Below are 15,245 nucleotides of genomic sequence, written 5' to 3' on the forward strand. Positions count from 1 at the left end.
ATGACAGAGCAGGTGGTCAAAAGTAGAGGTTTCTACAAAGCAAGCTTTTCCTGTATGTTTGGAAAACAATAAAAGATGATGAAACAAGTGATAACATTGGACAAGCTTGGAAGAGAAAATGCAATAAATTACTCACCGCAAAGTACGGAGAGAAAGCATATCTCTTGTGATTTCGGGGATTCTTCTCAGCACTTGCTTTTGCTGCATGATTGAACTTCTCTCGTCCAAAGTGCCATCACTACGTTGCTCGGATATTGGCGTGGACGAAGAGCTCCAATGAAGGACTTGTACGAGCAAAAGAATCGACCAATCTTCGTAAACTCTTTGCTGCAGCAATGGAAAACCAACAAACACTTTTATTTCCAAAAGAATGAAGGAAAAAGGGTAAGATGAAACACAAAACCCATGCAGCAAAAAATAAACAAAAATGACACGGAGGACTCACGCCGCTTCATTCTTCTTCTTCCTCTTGAATTTCCGTCCATGTGAAACATATTTGTCGTACTTACGCACAACATCTTGAGAGACCTTAATCTTCTTCAGCTTCGGAGGTGAGAGTTCACCCTTGGCAGCCCTCTTGTACCTAGTTTTCTTTTCAACAGCTTTAGCACCAAGTACTAGCATCTTTGGTGACAACATCCGCAGCAACATCTCGAAGCGTAAAAACACGGACAAAAACCATTTTATGCCTGTGAATTGCAAGTGAGTACTAAGATAAAACATTTAAACAAAAAGAAGGAATGTAGCAACAATTATTATGTAAAGTAGCCAAAACAAGTATACATAATGTAGCAACAAAAAAATGAAAATGCAGCAAATGAACATTTTAAGCTCAAGGAATACCGTAAGGAGAAGGGCTTCTTTCAGCCACAAGAACAGCTTGAGCCCACATTTAAAGGAATACCAAGCAATCGTACTAAGTTTGCCATCGGCAAGCAAAAAGTTTAGCTCTCTTAATAACTGAAACATCTGCACCTAATAAAACTTTCAAAACTTAGTAAACATGAACAATGAAAGATGAAAAAAACTTGCTTAGGCAAAAATGACCTGTGTTTGTAGGATGTTGCGGTGACACGTTCTCGCCCAAGTGATCTTCAGCATCCCTGGATGGTATGGGTGGTGTTGTAGCCTCCATAACTTTAGGCTGCTCAGAAGCTAGTAAAAATAAAAAAAGAACAGATAGTTAGACGATCAAAAAACTACAATTACAACACATAAAATAAAGCAAATGTGTCGTCAAGCTTACATGTGTCGTCAAGCTTCACTACAGAAGGAACATCAGCAGGCGGAGTAATTTCTTCTGCAGGAATAGTGATTTGATCTTCAGACACAACAACTCCATCTGGATCCTGAGAGAATAGCTCCATTGATGGAGGGTCAGGGGCTCTATTCCAAGCTTCTACAGATATACCCTCCGGTATACGAGCAAATGGTGAGTTTGTAGGTGACATCACAGGGCTGTCAACAGAAACCTGTTCACCAGCAACATCTCCACCAGTAGAAGAATCCAACAGTAACAGCTAGATTGCGGCATATCCACGACGAGTGTGCGTGAGTCCATGACAAGCAGCCCTTGCTTCGACAACAAACTCGTCGTTGTCCGTTTCTTCGAATCAGCTGCCGGGATTTCTTCATCATCATGATTGGAAGTACCTTCATCATCATGTCTGTCAGCACCGTCCACATTTTCATCTTCAACTCCACCTACGTTTGGGAAATGCACACTAGGACCATCACCTTCTTTCTTTGTCGTATCTATGTCAATAAGCAAAGCTGCCATGCGCTGCGAATGCATTTGCTTCAAACCAACACCAAAATTCTTGAGAGTGGTGTCAAGATCACGACCATAAATAGACCTGTGTTTCTCATACGGATGCTTGTAAGCAGTTGGAACCCGTCGACAGATACATAGCACATACATCGGGAAGAAAAAATGGAGGTGATACAACTAATAAAATACTAATGAAGCAAGATAAAAGAGCAATTGTTGCATTCATTATAAAAACTGGGGATTTTGAGATGAAAACATGGTAGCACATACCATTAACTGTAGTAGCAACATTGTTAAAATAAAGTAGCAAAAAATATATAACATGTTAGCAAAAAGTATTGGTTTGCTACATAAATGCTAATGAAGCCGGAGGTTTTCGGATGATACCATGGTAGCACATAACAAGTAACTATAGTAGCAACATTGTTAAATGTAAAGTAGCAAGACAATATAAAAAATGCAGCAATTACATGAAAAATAATAGAGGAAAAAGGCTGAAAACAATGTACTATACCTCAAGATCCCGACTAGTAGGAAACACAAGCCATTCATTGAGCGAGGCAGATGGGTTCACTTCAGATTCTTCAACAGGCTGCTCGACAGGCTCCTCAACATGATGACGGTTGGGAAAAGCAGCAACTCCATAAGGAGTGTTTGACAGTTCAAGAAACTACACAACAAAAAAGAGAAGAAAATAAGGATCTTATAGAAAAAACTACAAAAAAAACCAAGCAGTGCTATGAGTAACTCACCGGACGCCTTCCAAAAACAGTCTTATTATTCAGGATCTTCCTATCAGCATCATTTTGGACAACAAACTTGAAATCACTACTGGTCACAAAACATACTCTAGGAATTGAGTAGTTAATGACATGTTGGTTTGGTGGAAAATCAAGGTGATCCATGTAGACAACCTGTCAAAGAAAGGATGGAAGCATAAACAAATTCAGTTACAGTAGCGAAGATTAAAACATGAAAAATAGCAAAAAAGCAAAAAACAAAACAGAGCATGGGGTAAGTTCAACAACGTACAGCTAGAAGGGCGAACGGTCCAGTGATCCAAAACTCATTTTTCCTAGCATTTCCTGGTACCACTACCTCTCGCTGTCTTGCTATTGATTTTTGTAACCTCCCGCATTGCTAACTCAAGCAAGTGTTCATCCCATGCAAACTCGTGAGTCCTCCGAGGGTCCAACATACAGTCCAAATAGTCAAGGCTAATCAGATTTGCGCTACCGTGGGCAATAACCGTAGCCAAACATATAAGATCCCATGTTCCGATAATGGTGAGGTCATCCGTAACATCACAAGCCTTGAGCAATTCAACGGCATGCCGGATGAAAGGCCTTGATTGTCCTTCTTCTATGTATATCCGCCGCAGCTGAGGATGCTCACCTTTCTTCCGAACAACAAGTCCGTCGCCGCATCGAATTCCAAAAACTTTCCTCACCATATCTTTTGTGAAAACTATCCTCTTCTTGTGGAACTTGAACTCCCGCAAACCAGGGCTAGTATGAGAGGCAACAAAGTCTATTAGAGCATTAGGAATGTTGAATGGAGATACATTCAACAATGCTCTAAATGCACTCTGCTCTTCAATAATACGTCTCTTCGGATCATCGAGCTCGCAGCAAGAGCATGCGGACGCTTTGCAGCAGAAACGATCCTTGGAAACCCAATGACCAATCCCATCTTCCTGTTAAAAATGAAGAACACAAAAAAAATCAAAAGAAAAACATTTAAAATGATAACGCAGCAATTCATGTACATAATGTACATAGATGGGTAAACAAAACTTATAAACACAATGGCCTATGTAGCAAACTAAATAAAAGCAAAAGACACAAATGAAGCACAAGCATACAAAGAATGTATCACCAGCGTAGCAATTATCACAGAGAATGTAGCAATCATGAACATTTGCATGCAAGCTGGATAGCAATTATCACAGAGAATGTAGCAAAAATATAAAAGGATTTGCAATATAATTAGAATATAGCTAATTTTATGAACCTATGCAGCAATAGCAAGCACACAGGATAGCAAAATAGAAACGTATATCACCCCTAGAAATACACAGGTAGCTCGCAGTGGTACAAAACCAACATGACAAACGCCTACAAATCCTAGTACAAAATCCACACGAGAACGAGCTCGAACTTACAGCCCTAGAAATACACAGGGGTAGCTCGCAGGTACAAAATCAACATGACAAACGCCTACAAATCCTAGTATAAAATCCACACGAGAACGAGCTCGAACTTACAGCCATGATTGCACAGGCAGAAATTCCTCGAACGACTCGAATCGAATGCCGGCGAAGATTCCCTTGAAGAACACCTAGAAAATGAAGGGGAAAAGTGAGGATTCAACGGGTACGAAACAATTACTTGGACGAAAATGAAGGCAGCGTGTTTTAATCGCGCGGGAAGCAACACTGGAGGCACACATCAAAGCAAATCATCGGCGGTGCGCGGATTTGCAACGCCACCGCGGAGTTCTAGCCAGCGGAAAAATCCTAGGGTTGGGGGAAGAGCAGCAGAGGAGGAAGTCCTAGACGAGGAAGAGGTAGCCAACTCACCGGAGGAAGCGGAGGAGCGCGTCGTCTTCTCCGGTGGCGAGGAACCGTCGGCGGCGCGCGGATTCGCTCCGCCGTCGCCAACCTCTCCACCACGAAACCCACGAGCCCCCACGCCGTCTCGACCAGGTGGTGGGTGGGATGCAGCAAATGCGGGATAGGAGTAACGCCCTGTCCGCGAGTGGGTGACGTGGCGCAATATCAGCCCGACGATGGAAGTCCATCGGACGACGCTCCATCAGGAGGTTGCGACGCGAGCGTCCCCCGGGGGAATAGAATCATTTTCCATATATATATGTGGAGGAGACGACGCACCCACCGGCATCGCTGGTTATAGCGCTTGTTCTTCTCTCCATACGTCGTACGGAGTACGTGCGATGCATGCATGAGGCAGGCAGCAAATGCGGGCATCCGTGCAAGCCAGATTCCCATGCGTGGCACGCGCTTCCTCCGCTAGCACGGGCAGCGCCAAGCAACAGTAGCGCCCAGGCCAGGGTGTGTTTAAATGCGTCCACGTACCCGTGTGCGCCGACGCGCCTACCGTACCCGCGGGCGGACGTACGTACGTGGTACGTTAGTAGAGGTGTGGAGCCTGGCAGCTAACTAGGGCCCGTAGCTACCTTGAATCCATGCATGGGATGCAGGATGGAAATGGTTCCTCCTCCGGCCCCTCCGGCCCGACGCTGCATGCATGGCCCGGCCAGCGGGACACAGCAACCCCGGCTGACGGCTGTGGCTCGTGGCCGACGCCGGAGACGCCGAGGATGGACGGACATACGTCCGTGCGTCCGCGTGTTGTCATGACTTGGTATTCGATCACGCACCAATTCTTCAGCTATATTTTGGCTTGAAATGGCAGCACACTTTTGGTCGCTCACTCCAGTCCAGGCTCAGATCATCTGTGATCAATGTATTCCGTAATCAGCTCAATTGTGCGGCCGGACAATAAGTTTAAATTACTACCTCCGGACGGAATAAATTGACGCGCTTGTGAATTGACAACACGCATGCAGGGGCCTTCCTCCGTGTCGATTAAATCCGACCGGTGGGAGTACTTATTAGGAGGAATAGATTGCTGTTATTTTGTCTCTCTAACTCTGTAGAAGTGATAATGTTTTTATGGTAAAAAAATTATTCTTTTGTTAATGTCATCTACCGGTGTATAACTATACTATGTTCATAGTAGGGGTTATGCTTACCGTGGATAAAGGGGGATTGGCCATCGTCTGGAAGCACTCCTACGAGAGTCACTCGTACATCTTGGAGTTGATGTGCGCAGTATCTGACTCAACAGAGTTGAGCGGTGACACCTTCTCTACCAAGTCTTTGGCGGATACATCACGAAGAAGGCGGCGCTGGAGCTAGTGCTCGAGGTGAAAGACCTTTCCGCAGTACGGCGAGTCAACGGGGTAACATGGGAGCGCGTGGAGCTCCTGACGCAGTTTCTCGCGGTGGTCGATAATGGCGCGGACACGTTACTCGCCCGCTGACAGCACTGGCACTAGAACCCCGATTCGGGTTGAGGTGCTACCCGTCGTCGAGCTTGACGCCTGACCAAAATACTTGTTGCTAGAAGTTGAAGTGGTGGGGCGCGTGAGGGTCAACACGGAAGAAGTCGTCGTTTGCTCCCGCAGAAGAGCCCGCCCCGTGGTCATAGCACAAACGGCGGCCACGCGAGGAGCTTCCATTCACCATGCCGTCGGTGCAACTCCATAGATCGGCGACGGGGCAAGTTGCGGGCACCGACAATCTGTTGGCCGAGCTTGCGGTGGGGGCTAGAGGAGCACTTGCGGTGGAGTAACAGGGTTCGAGCGCGTGCATCAAAAAAATAGGAAGGGGAAAGAGAGCAGCGGCGCGTGGGCTAGGATGGACGCATGGAGGCTGTCCTCTCTCGCCTTCTCTCCAACAAATTTTGGGAGTGGATGGGGGGCTAGTCCTGTCATCCCTCCTCGGACACAACGGGGATAGCCGTTGAGCGCACTTTTGGCCCACGCGGACGCCGCGGGGACATATTAGGACATACTCCCTCCATTTTTGTTTAGTACGCTTGGTTTAGCCAAAGTCATACTTTGCAAAGTTTGACAAAAGAAAATATAAGAAAGAGTTATCAATATTCATCATGCCAAATACAGATAACATGAAAGGTGCTCTATGTTAATTCAAATAAAATATTTTTTTGTATCATAGATGTTACTCCCTCCGATCCATATTATCTGATGTAAAATGAATATATCTACAACTAAAATGTGTCTAGATATATATTAACGTTAAGTAATATGAATCGGAGGTAGTAATATTTTCGTAAATATATAGTAAAAAAATTACAAATTTTTACTTTGAATAAATCCAGAACACGAAATAATTGTGAAATGAGGGGTATAGCTTGCCTATGGAGGAGCCCTTGAAGATGCTCCCACTGTAGATTTTTGTCGGAAGGTAAGCGATAAACTACCCTAATCCAGACAAGATTAACTAGAGCCAGACGCACATAAATGGACATGACAGGGGCGTGTGGAGCCGAGGAGCCCAGGGAAAATATATACTCTAACTCTAGATCAATTAGTTTGGTCACTGCTGCTCGATCAGTTCCTCCAAGTTGCATGCGCAACCACCGTCAATGATTGGTACTGTCACCACCAGTTCGTCGATTGATCAGACCACCTAACCATGCATTCCCGCTAGATTTAGCTAGCTAATCAGCCGCGGCACGTACGGCAAGGTCATGCATCGTATGCATGCAGGAACCAGTTCAGTAGAGCCACACGCATGGATGGATCCAAATTCCCATCGGGATAAATGAAGAAATGAAGTCAGTCGACTGTACGCGCGTGGATCGACGGTTGGGCAGTCAGTCGAGTTGCACGGACGTGTAGCGATCTCCGGCCCGGCCGGGGGACCTTCGCCTCGAGCGCCTCTCTAGGGTTTGGCGTTAGCGTAACATTTGCATGCTCAATCAGTCGCGCGCTAACGAACTGGGCGTGTGAACCGCTTGGCCGGACCAACCAGTTGTAGCTGCCCGCTGAATTGCTCCGTCGGCACTCGGCAGAGTTTGATGAGCAGCTGGGCCTAGCTGCTGCTTAACTAGAGAGGAGAGAGTTCAGTCGGCCAGAAACTAGCCGGTGGGTGCGTGGTTTCAGACTTTCGGTGCTGGGTGGACCTCTGTTCGCTCGTCGGCCGGCCGGCGCGGCGTTGTTGCTTGCGTTTCCGTCGGACACAGCCGTGCGGTTGTACGAGTACGACAGGTGGTGGTGGCGCCGGCCCGGCCGTGTGTGCCCGCGTACGATCCATCAGCGTCGCGCCACAACTCCCTGCAGGCTGCAGCCACCCAGCTAGGGTACGGGCCAGGAAAGGACGTCGCAACAGCAACACGCGCGCGGGGGCACTCCCTGGCCGACCCGACCTGCATCTGCACTTCTGCGTCCGGTTCGTTTAATAGCGTCCCACGTAGCATTCTAACATTTTGAGCCTAATAAAATCGCTGGCACGTTTTCGCCGGCTCCGAAGCGCAGGGCTTGAAACGGACGCACCGACGCCTTGTGACTGGGAAGATTTGGGGTGCGGGCCACCCTGCAGCGAGACAAACCGGCACGTCACGTTTTAAATAACCGCGTGGAGAAGGACATTCATCGTCTTGAATGGACGCATGAGTTCCCGAGGCGGCAATGTGGACGCCTCCTGCCGCATGCCCTTCCGTCTCTGCCCATTCCCCCGTCCTCTCCTCCCAAAACCCTACCAACCGACGACCATGTTCACCACCACCAAGACGCAAAACTACGAAGCGAGCGGCAACAGCATCAGCGTTAGTGAGGACCATCTGCACGACTCGCCCTCGATGAGACGACGGTGCTTCCCCAAGCACGGCTGCTCGTGCCGCCGTAGTACTGCCTACCACACAGGTGGCACCTGTCCAAAGGCGGGTACGCTGTCCCACCGTTGCCGGATGGGGCGGAGCACCGCGCCCTCATGGATGAGCGTCGGACATAGATGCCACCGTTGCAGCAGCACGACCCGATGTGGGCGCCGAGAAGCCGTGAATGGGCAGAGGTGTTCCAAAATGAGAGGGAGGCCGAAATCGCCCGGTTGGCCGTCGCGCCTGGTGGTACGGGCGGGGCGTTGATCAGACGCTTGTGGCGTAAGGCTAGGGCTCGTGTGCTTCCCCGCGGCGCAATCCGTCATCCCGCGGTGCACTCTGGCTTGTTGCGCTCCAACTCCAACTCCGAAGGACGGCAGCGCACGACGACCTACCCGCTGCCAAGAAAGACCGACTGGATTGTCATGTGACGCACTCCGGCTCGTCGCGCTCTGGCTCTAGCTCCGGAGGGAGTACCACTTCAACTTCGGCTCAGGCGATGGTGACGGCGGTGATGGTGCTAACAACTTGGACTATAGCCTGTTTATCCTCCTTCATTGGATTAGTTCTTTTTAACATCTTTTAGTTTAAATTTGGCAAACCTTGTATGAATTCGAATGAAATCCTCCATGCTTTAAATTTTATGAAATTTTTTTAAAAAAATAGGAGCTGCCGCTTTGAGATCACCGATGTGGGGCAGCCTTTCCCAAATAGAGTGAGCAGGTGCCGCCCAATAGAGCACTGCCAGCGGGCATGCCGGTGCCTACTTAAGAGAGGGCGGTGGAGATGCTCTGAAGATGATGATAGGAAGAGAAATAGATGATCTCTGAAGATCGATCACAGGTCACAGATCACAGATCACAGATCACAGATCACAGATCACATGCACTTGCGGGTTTACTAAGAGCAAGTACAATAAGGCTGACTCAGCAGGCTATAAGAATTAAAATAGTGTTGTTTTGCTTAGGTGGATGAGAGAGAAGTGGAGAGAGAAGAGAGATGGGCTCTCATGCAAGAGCCAGCTCTTGCACGTGCTTCCTAGAGCACTTTGTGAGTATGTGTGGTGGGCCTTTTACACATAAAGTTATCAATCCTTAAAGCCAACTATTGTACAAGTTAGCTATAAGCTGACTATAGCTGGTCTTATAGCCAGCACCCGGCTGCACTATTGGAATTGCTCTAAGAAATTTACGGCATCGATCGTCGATCTATCCCTGGCCCGCCTAATTGGTCTTTGGATACCCCGTAAAAGTCGTATGTGTAATAACAACCTGCCGTACGTGCTCCCCCGGTTTATCATCGTTTGTCTTGTCGGGTCCTTGTTCTTGTACTCCGAGGACGCGTGGTTATGGGGGATTGATTCAGAAGAGACATGGAGTAGAGGCTAGTACATGTGCCCGTACGGACCGGTTAAATGAATCCGGACCAACTAATTGCTTACATGCATTATTCAGTCATCAAGCTGCGGTTCCTCAAACTGCAATCTATATATGCTTTTTTTTTAGAACACAGTACAACGCAGACGCTCACAAACACGCACGTACAAACACCCCTATGAACGCACGCACGCACACCCTACCCCTATGAGCACCCCAGAGGGACTGAGCCGGCATATCTTGAGGTTGACGAAGTCACCACTGGCGCCTCGCTGTTGACGGGCACGTCACCTACCACTGAACACTACAACATGTACCCAGATTGCCGGCACTTAAAAGTGCCGCTAATTCTATCAAAAGTGCCGGCAATAGTTTTTGGAGGCAGAAAAAAAAGTGTTGTATTTGCTCCAGTCGAGGTAGATCTTTGCCGGCACTTTCCAGAAAATGCCATTAGTTGTTTTTGCAGGCACTTATAGAAATGCCACTAGTTACTATTTTCGGCATTTTTTAAAGATGCCGCGAAATCTTTTTAGCGGCATTTTTAAAAGATGCCGTTGAATCTTTTTACCGGCACTTTTGAAGATGCCTTCGAATCTTTTTGCCGGCACTTTTGAAGATGCCTTCGAATATTTTTGCCGGCACTTTTGAAATATGCCTTCTATTACATTTTGAGGCTGTTTTCAACAATGTTGTTAATTATGTTTGTAGGCACTATTGAGGACTACCATTAATTCTTTGCAGGCATTTTTCGAAACTGCCAAATTCAAAACAAGGCAATAATCATAGTACTTTCATATTGCTTGGCATTTTGATCCAACACAGCGACATGATCATGCATTAAATTTACAACCAGGCATCTAAATTACATGATGCGACCAATATTTGCAAGCAACATTGTGTCAACATGGTCTGAAACCAACATTTGCAAGCAACATGGTGTCAACATGGTCTAGAACGAAAATTTCCATGTAGCATCTAAATTACAGAATCTAATTACAGGATCTTTAACCCCGTGCATGGAGTTCCAAGCATCTAACTTACAGGACCTGAACTGTACTACTCGGAAAAAGACAATGATCCTCACCAAAAAGATAATGCTCCTCACAAAGAAGATGCAGGCAGCACTTCCAGTAATTTATCCTGACAAAAAACAGAGTAAAGCTTCCAATAATGCAAGTATGCATACACCAATTATAGACACATAGGCAAACAATATTCAGAGATTTGTTGCTCTACATGAACAAAGCAGAACCAGTAAATTCCATTTAGGCAATCAAACTTCACATTTGCTAGTGCTAGCATCGGACAGAAAAAATAGACCTAACACTTCTCATGTCCCGCAGTTTGGTTCCAAGCACCGTACACGTTTGATAGCTTACTAATTATAGAATTAAAACTGGAGCATGTGGACTAACTTAATGAAAATTTAGATCGCAACTAACTTAACCAAGCTACCAAATAACAACGAGCCGCACGAAATAGAAGAGGATACCAGGACTAACCAAACTAATCAGAAACACCATGATCTACAGCAGCAATCCGGCCTAGCAGCGGCAAAGTCCTGTGAGGACCTTGAGGACAGGGATTGAAAACGTGGTCGATGCGGTACTTCCTGATATTTGTCAAGCAATGGAGTACTTCCTGATATTTGTCAAGCAATTTAGCAAATGACCAATAACTGTGTGGCAGTCAGCAATGTCAGTTCGTTTGTCCCAATCTTGCAGTAAAATTCTTTCAGAACTCGCATTTCATATGTACCTCTGGTATATGCATCATCTTGACCCACTGATAATTACCCAGTTCAAGAATTTCAGACTCGGTGCAAACAATGAGTTTGGAGCAAAATATTGGGACTCATGATAAAATTTACCACGAAGGAACTGAAACTAGTTAATTCAAGAATTTCAGACTCAGTGCAAACAATGAGTTTGGAGCAAAATATTGGGACTCATGAGTATCTGTAACTGTAAGCATGTATATCTCACAGCATACTCCAACCTAGAATATCATCGAACAACATATTGACAAACCAATTCAGAGAAGTAGGAGCGGGGGTGGAGGTTCTTACTCTCTAGGAGAAGTAGCAGAGAGCCTCAGTGGCAGCTACGACTGATGCAGCAGCACCACCAGCGAAGCGACTGTCAGACCAGCAGCGGCAGCATCAATGATTCAGCTGCATGAAATTTCAAACTCATTCTTAGGAAGCAAGAAGAATCTGGCAACAAATGCAATGAATATGTAACCTATCATATAAAAGCATCAGAAAATTCTTCAGTAAACTGTATATCGAACATCTGAAGAAATTAATTTTACATTTAGAATACTGACAGTATGTAACTATTGATTTGGCCAAGAAGCTATGTATGCTCCTGCGAACGAGGTCTCTTCCTCCCGGGAACATACATACAAACAGCAACAATCGTCAGATGCGTATGTAGTAGGAGAGAGATGGGGCTGAGGCGATTGGATTGGATACCTCCGTACAATTCGTTGCCAGTCTATGGCACCCTCATCGCCCAATAAAGACAAATTCAAAGCCAACCGCCCAATACATTCTTTATAACACTCCTTATATTGATTAGAAGACCATGGCCTGAAATGTCAATAAAAGATCACTAATAAGAAGGCATCAGAGCGAAGTATCAAAAAGCACTTCTAAACTAAAAAAAACTAGAAAGGGAATGGAGCGTAGTCACTTGAAAATCAACAGTAGATGATAAGGTAGGACAGCTCAACTATATGGTACCAAAGTAGATATAAAAAAAACAGAGCTACCATGTCTTGTAGCAGAATACAAAAAAGATGTCCAACTGAAATGTTCTTGATGTCCAACAGAAAGTCCAAGCAAACATGAAAACGAAAACCAATTAATACGAAAACTGCGTTTCTTACAGTATACAAATATTCAACAGCTTGCTCTGGATTGTTAAATGCAGCCCGTAGAGAACGCACAATATGTGAGCACAGGTATAGTATATTGAAAGATAAACAATGCGAACTTGATGTCATAACCAAGGTCAACCAGTTTTTTTTTCCAGAAACACCAAGTAGAAGGTCAACCAGTTTTCTGTATTACTAGAAGATTTTAAATTTCGAAGTAACAGTTCATGTGCTCCTGTAAAGGTAATGCAAGCATGGCCCAATAAAGACAAATTCAAAGCCAACCGCCCAATACATTCTTTATAACACTCCTTATATTGATTAGAAGACCATGGCCTGAAATGTCAATAAAAGATCACTAATAAGAAGGCATCAGAGCGAAGTATCAAAAAGCACTTCTAAACTAAAAAAAACTAGAAAGGGAATGGAATGAATGATAAAATAATACGTAGTCACTTGAAAATCAACAGTAGATGATAAGGTAGGACAGCTCAACTATATGGTACCAAAGTAGATATAAAAAAACAGAGCTACCATGTCTTGTAGCAGAATACAAAAAAGATGTCCAACTGAAATGTTCTTGATGAGAAGTTGCACCTTTGGGTCCTTGGAGAGGACACCGAAACTTAGTTTGACTAGTGACCTGCGGATGCTTAGTTTTATTTCACCAACTGAAATGTTCAAGAGAACCTGAGAAGAAGAAAATATTTTCAATAGGAGTGCGCTATCAATATTTTCAATTAGTTAGGACTAAAATGTAATATTGCTTTTCTGAAACCTTTTCCCCTCCCCAAGTTAATTAAATTGGGACGGAGGGAGTAAATGCTAATTTATGTAGAAAATCTACCACAAAGTCATACAAAAGTTGTCTACATAATCATGTACAGTGTGTGAATTATGCAATCAACGCAAGTGAATAGCAAGCACAAGAGATACAAATGGAGTTATAGTCGGTGTAGAAGAAGAAAGCCACAGGGGAGAGGCGGAAGGGTCGGGTTGCCTACCTGGAGCTTGAGGTTGGGCACTATCATCCATGCAGATGACGACAGGATCACCGGTACAGCGCCAGAAGCACTAGCACCACTGCGGACTCCGAGAATTATCAGTCTGAAACAACAACTGATGTTGTAGAAGAATAAAGTGGAGTAAACGGCAAAGAAGCCATGCACTGCATAATGGTATCAAAGTAAACAATAGTAGAACCATTTCCTCCGAAACTTGTACCAGAACAAGAACTGGAGGTTGGCATATATGAAGTAAAAAAAATACAGAACCCGTGCAGAGGAAAGCCTAAACTACAGAAATATAATATCATTTACTACAAACTAAGACCTTGGAGTAAATTTGCTAATCATAATCAATACTTGTTTTGTACTCCACAAACAAAATACGCTTCCAGAAAGTCCAAGCAAACATGAAAACGAAAACCAATTAATACGAAAACTGTGTTTCTTACAGTATACAAATATTCAACAGCTTGCTCTGGATTGTTAAATGCAGCCCGTAGAGAACGCACAATATGTGAGCACAGGTATAGTATATTGAAAGATAAACAATGCGAACTTGATGTCATAACCAAGGTCAACCAGTTTTTTTTTCCAGAAACACCAAGTAGAAGGTCAACCAGTTTTCTGTATTACTAGAAGATTTTAAATTTCGAAGTAACAGCTCATGTGCTCCTGTAAAGGTAATGCAAGCATGAAACTCAAGCCCATTGATACATGGAAACTCTAAGTATGAGTTCAAATCATCAAGGTTTGAAGCTAAACTACTATATTTATTCCTAAAAAATAAAATATGATTGGATGTCTATGAATTGTCTGAAACACTAACATAGTAATTGGAATTTGTTTGAGTTGTTAATAGGAAGCGTAGGTTATAACAACAAACAATCAACACCAGATGAATTCACTTAACAGCAGCATATGATCTCATTTAACAACATCACATTAACACATCCTAAACTGGAACAAAAGAGGGGAAGAGGAAGCGGAAATTCACCATCACACGGCGACAGTAGCGGAGGAGATGTGGTGAGGGAGGCGACGATGAGCAGAGGCAGAGCACCACCGTGCCCACAACCGGCAACCGTGCGCAGGCGCGTGGTCCATGGGCAAGCGGCGTTCGCGAGGAAGCCGGGCAGGAGGCGATTTAGGGCAGGGCCACGTATTTGACGTAGGGTAGGAGGCCGAGGCGGCCGCGCGGGAGGCTCGGAGGCGTGGGAGCCGCGCCGACGACCGTGGCGACTAGGGTTGCCGCGGTGGTCGCACACGGAGACTGAATGGCGCCGCGGCCACGAGCTCCTGGTCTAGGAGCACGAATTCGGCAACCTGCGCCCCCGTGAGGCGGAGCGCAAGCACAGCGGCGGCGTAGTGGTCCTCGATGGCGCGAGGAGATGGAGGAGGCGAGCGAGGCGGGTGGGCACGTCGGCGAGCTAGTCCCGCGTGTAGCCCGGGAGAGGAGGTCGTCGATGGAGAGTGCGCAACCCTCGAAGGCGGGCGCAGGGAGCGCGAGGAGAAGCCCCACCGCCGGCACGCGTCGCGGCGGCGCCCCTCTGGTGCGTGGGGAAAATTTGATCGGGACCGTCTAGATTCTGGAACCGCACTTTTCAATTTAGTCCTAGTACTATATTGTTTTAACGTATTAAACCTTGTATAGTTGTGTGGAAACACTTCGGACCGATTGATCTTTTGCGGCACATCGGGAAAGTGCCGTTAATTAGCGAATTTTTTTGCGGCAGTTTCGTTAGCTGCCGGTATTAGTGCAAGCTTAGCGGCACTTTACTAGATT

General features: G+C 45.7%; 1 long non-coding RNA gene across 8 annotated transcripts; it reads right to left on the bottom strand.

The window, feature by feature from the left end:
- Positions 1 to 10,352: 10,352 nt before the first annotated feature.
- Positions 10,353 to 14,616, bottom strand: LOC124700842. 8 transcript variants are annotated; one of them, XR_007001851.1, is made up of 6 exons: positions 13,460 to 14,616; positions 13,053 to 13,145; positions 12,052 to 12,791; positions 11,904 to 11,959; positions 11,644 to 11,748; positions 10,353 to 10,715 (listed from the first exon to the last, which is right to left on the bottom strand). It is a non-coding gene; the product is annotated as an uncharacterized LOC124700842 (long non-coding RNA). The 8 variants fall into 8 exon arrangements; XR_007001853.1 differs by having other exon boundaries at positions 11,889 to 11,959; XR_007001857.1 differs by having other exon boundaries at positions 11,889 to 11,963.
- Between the last annotated feature and the right edge of the window lie 629 nt (positions 14,617 to 15,245).

This window comes from Lolium rigidum, chromosome 1 (assembly GCF_022539505.1).
Source record: "Lolium rigidum isolate FL_2022 chromosome 1, APGP_CSIRO_Lrig_0.1, whole genome shotgun sequence".
Lineage (NCBI taxonomy): Eukaryota > Viridiplantae > Streptophyta > Magnoliopsida > Poales > Poaceae > Lolium > Lolium rigidum.